The sequence below is a fragment of the Python bivittatus genome, unplaced genomic scaffold (assembly GCF_059951505.1).
Source record: "Python bivittatus isolate LINGU-HERP-01145 unplaced genomic scaffold, Pbiv_v1 ctg000840_np1212, whole genome shotgun sequence".
NCBI lineage: Eukaryota > Metazoa > Chordata > Lepidosauria > Squamata > Pythonidae > Python > Python bivittatus.
Genome location: NW_028277113.1, coordinates 16,750,231 through 16,759,149, shown reverse-complemented (window position 1 = coordinate 16,759,149; position 8,919 = coordinate 16,750,231). Strand labels below are relative to the sequence as shown.

General features: G+C 41.6%; 1 protein-coding gene across 2 annotated transcripts in view; it reads left to right on the top strand.

The window, feature by feature from the left end:
• Positions 1 to 3,610: 3,610 nt before the first annotated feature.
• The window catches only part of CAP2 (cyclase associated actin cytoskeleton regulatory protein 2), a 53,791-nt gene continuing 48,482 nt past the window's right edge, over positions 3,611 to 8,919 (top strand). The window contains exon 1 of one of the 2 annotated variants that reach the window (XM_007421603.4): positions 3,611 to 5,477. The gene's annotated coding sequence lies outside the window, so the exon portion shown is untranslated. Of the gene's footprint in view, positions 5,478 to 5,831; positions 5,879 to 8,919 lie in introns of those variants that run through there. The other variant, XM_088130824.1, reaches the window with a different exon arrangement.

The window sequence follows — 8,919 nt, the reverse complement described above, 5'->3', positions numbered from 1 at the left end:
CAACCTTGTCAACTTTAAGACGGATGGACGTCAACTCCCAGAATTCCCCAGTCAGCAAGGCTGGCTGGGGAATTCTGGGAGTTGAAGTCCACCCGTCTTAAAGTTGACAAGGTTGAGGAACCCTGTGTTAGGATCTTTCACATTTGTGCTCCTTCAAGGCTCTATGTGGATCCATATGATTCCACATTCCAAGAAGATTACCTCCTTGTGCTACAGCATGAAAAAAGAGGTGAAACTGAGGGAACTGGTGCTATGTATGTCTGAGTGTAATTTTTTATTATGCAGAATTTCATCACAAAACAAATCACCTCCTCAGTGTAGTTATGCGTTACAATATTGTTATTATCTATCCTTTACTATTACTTGGAAAGCTTCCTCAGCTTTTCAGAGCTGAGACAAAACTTAGGAAACTGAGAGAAAAAACACTGAGTGCTAATTTACTAAAAGTATCCTTAGAGTTGTTTGAAATATGTTTTATTTTTCTTTAACTATATATTCCAGCCCAGTCCATTTAGGAATTTAAAATAATTATTTCTCAATGTGTCAGTCCGTTGATTATTACTGAATCATTAAGTGGTGTTATTTTATTTTTATACTACTGTTTCTCCCAGAAAAGCTAAAAGTGATTTACAACCAAATAATTAAAACTTCCAGACTTAAATAAAATCAGTAATCCTTAAAATCAGTAGATTCCAAAATTTAAAATGTTCATTTGGGGGGAGGGAATACCCCGAGAAGACTAAAAGGAGACTAAGCCACACCCTCTGGTGATGTCATAATGCCAATCACCCAACCATTGTAGCTTACAGCAGCCAAAAAGGGGAGGCAGTTCCAGGACCCCAAACTCTGCCCCTGGCAAGTTACTTTTACCTCTTTCCAGACCTCTTCTAATTGTACCAATTACTTATACCCATTAACAGTTCCTTACACAAATAGAAAGCTATAGTTAAATAACATGAATTTAATCTCATGCTTAAAGGGCTTGTAGGATCAAGCCAAGGTTTCCCCAAGATCCCAGAGCATGTATTCCTAACTTTGGATGATCTCAAAAAGCTAAGTAGGGTCAGACCTTGATGGGAGACCAGCAAGAAATGCCAGAGCAGAAGGATAGACTGGGAAGTCAAAAAACATTCTGAAAGAAGGAAATGGCATACTATTTCCATATTGCTGCCAAGAAATGACATGAACATTTCATTTAACATGTCCTTAAAGCCACCCAAAACTGAATTGATTGAACTTGAAGGAGACTTTGCCTCACTATGAACACCAGGTTGACAATTGCTTCTTATGTATAATTGTGTTAATTTAGAAAACAAAACAGCGTATTTGCCTTCTACATGAACTTGCAGCATTGCATAATTATCAAATTCAATATGCAGGATTCTATTAATAAGAAATGTCATGTGGAAAAGTCAGCGGTGTTCAAAGAAACCAAATACTGACTGTGACACAGCATCTTATCTTTTCAAATGAGATCATCTAGTATATTTGACGCAGAGAAATTATAACACAATACGCTATCTGATAGAAGTAGAGAAATGCATACGCTCTTCAGGAATGTATTTTTGTACATTTGAGGACTCATGGAAAGTTCATATTATTTAACTGCTACAAAATGTGTATTCTGTCTGTAGGAAATGAAGGAAAACTCCTGCCTAGGAAGAACGCATGGGAGGCAGCAATTAGTAAGCTATTCCTTTTGCAGTTTTTCTAGCGTGGAAAGATGGCATCCTCCCACTGGAGTCAGATTTGGAGGCGGACAGGGGACAGTAGTAGAGGACGGAAAGCCTTCCACAGACAGAAGAAGCCTTCCGCCCACAGAAAGGAAACTTGAATCATTCAAATCAAACTCAAAAAAATCAGTAGAGAGGATGTTGTAGGTGGACAGTAACAAACAAATATAATGCTATTAATTTCAAAGACAATCTAATTTCATCCCCAGAAAACTATAATCGAGTGATATGTCGACTGAAGAGGTTAACAGAGAAGAGTGTCAAGTGGATTTCATAAGAAAAAGCAGTCTTAAAATGTATGGCTAGGTGGCAGCACCTCGCCAAGCTTGGCTAATCTCGAAAAATTAAGCAGTATTAGAAGTGGCTAGTACTTGGATAGGAGACCACTAAGAAATACACAATAGTACTGGGAAGTAAAAAATGAAACTTCCAAACTGTTGCCAAACCCTCCTACCCCCCTGTGCCCCAAACCCACGGATGTGTCCATGAAGTCATTAAGAATCAAGTCGCACTCAAAGGAGACATTGCACTGAACAAATAAGATATGGATTTAATTTTCTTTCAACTGAGATAAATTTATAACAAGGCATCAGTATAATTACAACAATCTAATGGAAAACCCAATGTTATTTTCATTGATTGCAGTGTTCATGGATTATATGTTTGCGAGCAGTGTTATCTCCTTTTTTAATATACTGAATTCTTAACATTAAAATAGCCATTCCTTCTTCCAAAGTGATGTATCCCACTGCAGTTCTGGCAGCTGGAGGGCTACCAATAGTTTCCTCTTTAAAGCTTACACAGTTTATCACCTGACTATCTGAAAGACTGCCTACATTGATATAAACCTTTTTGGGATCTAAAGTCGACAGAAGAGACCTTCTTAGTATCAGCCCATTCCAGAAGCCAGGCATGTGAAAGAGAGGAACTTCCTACACTGCTCCCAAGCTTATGGATTCCACTCTCTCAAGAAGAGGTGTGGGCTACATTTAAACATACCCAAACCAGCCACTGAGCCATGGAAGCCTTCCAGCAACATAATGATATCGCCAGAAAGAATGGCCTACAACTTCTGGACCATTTGGGATGGATGTAGGGGTACTAGAGTGAGTCTAAGGGTGGGAACAGTAGCATTTCACATCCCAGAGGCCTATGCTTTTCCTTATTTTACTGTTTTTACCTGAACTGGTTAGTGAAAAACATCCCAAAAGAAGGCAATGCCAAATCATTTCTTTCATTGCCAAGAAAACTGCATGACTTCAGGAAATTGTGATCTAATTCAGGAGTGAAATTTTTCAGGGCAATTTTTGAAGGTCAAAGACCACCCTTAACTTTTGTGGTGGGCTGTTACAGTGACTGCAAACTGGGTGGAGCCACATCATCATCACACACAGGAATAGTATTACGTATTTTTTGTATGTTTTTGTGGAGAACATGTAGCGTTATTTATTTTTAAGTGGGCCAAGTCTATTTAAAAATTTGTCCTATTGTTCTTGTGATTCCTGCAACCATGTTTTATGGTTTTAATTAATTTAAATTTAATTTAATTTAATTACAAAAGAAAGTTTGCCAACCTGTGATCTCTACTGATAGTAGAACCCACAAAAATTTTTAAAAATTACAGAAATTGAAAGGGACTTTCAGATATGGTTCAAACTAGCTCCTTAAAACCATAGCAACTTCTTGGCATTAGAGATATATTAAGGTCAGAGAATTCACACCATAAACTCAGTCCCCCCTTGCGCTCCAAGTCATCCACACAACGGTGAAGAAGTGGTAGCGCTTCACTCAGATTCACTGCCAGTTTCCAACTCATGTAGCTTCAAATTTCAGCCTCCAGCTCTGTTGAGTGATTGCACTAAGACTTGGAGATATGTTGCGGGGGGGGGGGGCAGGAATATACTTTGCTCACAGTTCAGCAATTGTGTAGTGCTGCAGAAGTAAGAAGTCAACCCATCATGTATATGTACATGAAGAAATAATGGAAATACACATACATGATGCAGGCCCCTAACTTATCATGAAACAAGAAAACTTTTATCATGCACACATGTAAGAATATCTTTGCATCACAGTAGAGACATTCCTTAGGCTTTTAACTTCACCTTCTTCATTTTTTTGGGAAAAGTAAGGATCCTGATCTATGTTACTATGAGTAGACAATCATTTCCCTTTTGGATGAATTAGTACCAGCGTAGCGGTGACAATATGGCCACCATCTGTAGCAATCCTGCATTTAGTGCCATTTCACAGATGTTTGCAGATTTCTGGCACTGAGACATGTTGTGCTCTGGCATTCCAGATTTAGATACATTCCAAAACTCTCCATCCCACAGTGGGTCTGGGAACTGCTATTATAGACAGAGTCTAGCTGTCAAAGGCTCTTTTTCAAGGGAACAGAAATTCTACCTGAGCTATAAACAGTGTTTGAAGCAAGGGAATGCTTTTTTATTTATTGAAGAACACTAGCTGCTGTGAGTATCTCTTCTGAGAAAGGAAGTGAAGAGTATAATTATCCTAAATAAATAAGTAACAGTAGAGTAGATGTGACAGTGTGTGAACACAATGAACATTCAATATTTTCTATTTTTAAGTCTCTCTTAGGGCATCCTCACATTCCACATATTTATAAACATACGCTATGTTTCTTCTAGCTGGTCTACCACAGGTTATGCCGCAGATCTTAAATTATTCTAGAATTTGCTTTCATTAAAAATAATAGAAGTATTACATAGATATATTATTTTCTATTAATATACCTACATTCCAGTTAACATATGCTTCTAATCTATCATTATCAACATGTGTTTTAACCCTTCTCTTTAAATGTTAATACTGGTGCCTCACGCACAAGAGTGCTTGACAGCTGGATTCAGAAAAAGGAACTGATTGGCGGAAGATGCTGTCCAAGTTTCAAGGAAACTGTGATGCTCATCCCTTGTGGCCACTGATAGCACCAAAGCACGTGGCAGCCTTCCAATCTGGGCACCCTCCAGATGTGGGACTACAGTGCCCCCAATTTCTAACCAGCATAGCTTCTATGGGAGTTGCATCCATCCATTCTTATTTATCCTGATAGCCTTACTGGGAAAGCATGCTCCAAGGCCATCTCCCAAAGAATGTTTGGGTGTAATAGCTTCACTGCAGAAGGCAGCAGATTTCTGCATGCTGCTGCTTATTTGTGGCACATTTAATCTGGCATTGGGTGGGAATGAGGAGGCGGCCAGCACATCCTGAGAGACTGCAGAGAGCAGAAGTCGAGATTGGAGGGAAGGGTGGTAGGCTGGAAAACTTCTTCCTCTCCTTTCACTAAGCCACTATGGTTTTCCCAGGACCTGCTCTGCTCTGCTCTGCTCTCGCTTACCGGTTCAGACTCTCCTGATGCGGCCTTTCCCTGAGGCCTTGGCCTAAGGGCTTCCTCCCCTCCACTTCCTTTCAGAGTCTTAGCAAAGCCGGCCGTGCTGCTGGAAAGCGTGTCACGCACGCCTCTCGCTCGGTGCGTTTCCACACTCCACCTCCTTGGGCTTTTTTCCTCCATCGCCGCCACCTTCTCTTCGCTCTCTCCTGTTGGACTTGTCTTTATTTGGCGCTGCCGGAAACTCCCCGGGCTGCACCTCCCTCCCTTTGTGCTGCTTTTTGTGAGTGACACCACTTCATACTGAGGAGGAAGAGGAGGGAGGGAGGGGGAGCGAGGGAGCGCCTACGGATTTTCGTGGTGGAGAGGAGAAAAGAGGCTCCAAACAGGTAATCCAAGAGCAGCCGGTGGCGGGGAGGTGCCGGGACAGGGGAAGCAGACCAACCCTTTGGCCCTAAAGCGATGGGCAGGGCAGCGCAGGGCAGGGCGTGGGGGTGGGTGCGTTTTGGCCAGGCAGCAGATGTAAGACAGGGGCTTGGGGCGGGAGACAGCTGTGCAGAGGGGCCTTTCCTGGCGAGGCAAGCGGGTCTGAGCGTGCGTGTGTGCGCGCCTCCGCATAAGGTGCTGGAAACGGGGCTCAGCAGCGAGCTCCAGTTGCCCGGACCGATATGGCTGAACTGCATGCTTGTGGCGTCTGCGGTCTAGAAAGGCAATCCGGGTCGTTCTTCCTTCGGCATTCCCTTCTCGCCCCCGCCCATGTGAAGCAGTGGCCTGCAGCTAGAGCGGGCAGGTCTGCTGTGTATTGTCCGTAGGCTGCAGCTGTGGGTGGGGGGATCCCCTTTCCGGAACGGGGTGGGGGGGATTCGGTGTGGACTCCAAAGCGCGGATGCGGCGGAGCGCCTGCTGCGTGACAGGCTGAGCTCACAGCCCTACCTGCAGGGAAGATACTTTCCACCTGGTGGGATTTCATCTCCTTTGAATGTGCGGCACTGCGAAGCCCCCTGTCTGGAGAAGTAACCTTGTGTGGAAACCGACCGCCCTCTCCGCTGGGTCACCAGGAAGAGGGAGGCCCAGTCACTTCTGTTATGATTGGTGCTTTCATTAACAATTCTTTTTTTTAAAATAATATTTCCAGATGAGGCAGCCTGGGCTACATGTGTGTCTCTATATATACATTTTGTATGGCCACCAGCTGGCTATTCCTGCCTCTGTAACCTCTCTTAAGAGCATCCAGAGACACTCAATATGCTATGAATCACTCAAAAAAGGTGCATGTAAAAAAAAAAAAAAAAGGATTTTGAAATTCAGAGTCGCAAAAATGAGAGGGAATGCTGCTGTGGAATTTAGTGTGATGTGGTTATCACTAAATGTTTAGAAGTAGCTCATTCCAGGATGAAAAAGCAGATCTTTTTGTGTAACCCAGTCCTATGAGTATACAGTATACTGAGATGTAAAACTAGGTTAACAATTTGCAATGACAGTTATTCCCAGGATAGACTAGATTGCATCTGGGCTGTGTCTTTAAGAGATAATATAATAAAACAGTAGCATTCTGTGCTTCAGTGATTTTAATAGTGTATCTGGAACCATTTCCATTCCCAAATATAAGATGTGGGATTTGGCATGGAATGAAGAGGATTTCTTGGGAAGGTTCTGTTTTGAAGAACAATTTTGTGAGATTATTTCACTAAATACCTCACAGACAAATCTTGATTAGCCATTGAAAATAATCTCTGAGTTGGAAGCTAAGCCAGGGTCAGGCCTGATTGGTGTTTGGATGGGGGACTGCCAGGGATGCAGGCTAGACTGGGAAGTCAGAAAACATCCTGGAAAAAAAGAATGACCAACCACTTTTGTACCATTATTAAGAAAAGTGCATGGGTGTATCTGTGAAGTCACCAGGAGTTGCACTTGCCTCAAGCGCTGTTACTTCTCTTTTAATAGTATATAATAAAACAGAATCATTGATTTTTTTTTCAATGAAATTATCTCTGTGGAGTCCTTGGTGCTGTCTGAGCTTGGTGGCTTTCTTACAGAAGGTTGTTTGCTTGCAGACGTTTCATCACCCAACTAGATAACCTCCTCCTCCTCCTCCTCCTCCTCCTCCTCCTCTTCCTCATCATCATCCTAACTCTTCTTCTCTATGTATGAAGATCAAAGCCACAAATTAGCCATGTTTTAGAGAATACAGGGATTATTTCCTTTAGTATTTCACAGATTACACATAGTGTGTTAACATTGTCTTTGCCAATAAACCTGCCATTGTTTTTATTTAAACTCAATAAGTGGCCAGTTGTTTCTTTTTAAACCTTTAGAATAAAGGTTTAACAAATAAAATAGTGCATAAAACTTTCAGAAGGCTCTTTAGGTAACAATAGTTTCTCCCCATTAATTTAAGAATAATATATTTCTATGTCTACTGAAAAATGACCCATAATCGTCATTGTATTCTGGGTTTCAGTCACTTCTTCCAAGCTCCCATCCTGGTACAGGAATAAAACAAGCTTTATTAAATAAAAAAATATAAAGAGCCGTTCCTTAAAACTTGATTTTGCCCCCACGCATGGGGGCAGAGTGGCTGTTGAGCCTGCTGGTTCTTTCCTTGGGGTGTTTTTTGCACTGTTGTGCTTATCCTTATAGACATTCATGATTTTGTTTTGTTTTTATTGTCTTCTATAATGCAAGCCATCCAGAGTCTTCTGGAGTTGGCTCGCCTCTAAAATTAATAAATAAAATAATTCACCGCTGTACTACAGCTAATAAGGTAATAAGCTAATAAGATAAGCATTATTAATAATTGGGCATCTAACATAGGCACTGGAATAGAACCTAAAAAACCAGCCAGAGGATGGATGTTCATTCTGTTCAAATGAAACTACTGTAATAAGGACAACTAAAAGCTATAAATCTCGGATGATTACTAGGGACTGAAAATATTGTGTAAACATTTGTTCATAATTAGAAATGGAAAGGATGTGCTAATTCAAAAGGGATAGAAGGTTAAGCTGTGAGCCCATTTGAATCTTCTCCTACACTGGACTATTCTCTGTTTTTATTCAGCACAGTAACAATACAAGGTTTATGAACCTGGTGTCTTTCAGGTATGACAAACTACATGATTCTAGAGTTGCCATTTCTGGGCCAAGTGACCACTAGATGGCAGGAAAGAGATACCAAAATGTGTAACTCTTTGCTGTCACCTAGTGGGTACCTATATTTGTGCAGACCAGATATGCCAACCTCACATGTTTCCCATTTGGTGGATACCAGTTTCAAAATCCTAACTGAAGGAGATACAGTAGCTATAAAAGTTTGGGATAGAGAATGAAACTGCCTGAAAACTGGGTATAGGTAGTCCTTGGTTAACAATCATTTGTTCAGCGACCAAAGTTATGGCAGTACTGAATGAGGAGACTTGTGCCTATCTTCGAAGTTGCAGCTGTTGCAGTGTCCCCATGGTCACATGATCGCAATTTGGACACTTGGCAACCAGCTCACAATTATGATGGTCACAGTGTCCCACAGTCACATGATTGCCATTTGCAATCTTCACAACTGGCTTCCGACAAACAAAGTCAATGGGGAAGTGGGTCGCAAATGGCGATTACATGATGTCACGCCTAATGACCATGCAGGATTTTCCTAACAACTGGAACTGCCAGAACTGCCATAAGTTGGTTCAGTCACATGACATTGTGCTTCACGATCGTGTCATTTAGCAATGGAGTTTGTGGTCCCAGTTACTGTCATTAACCAAGCACTACTGGTATAGCTGTGGAATAAAGGAAACTTTTTCTTGATTTAAAATTCTGGCCATTGGCAAGTGACTTA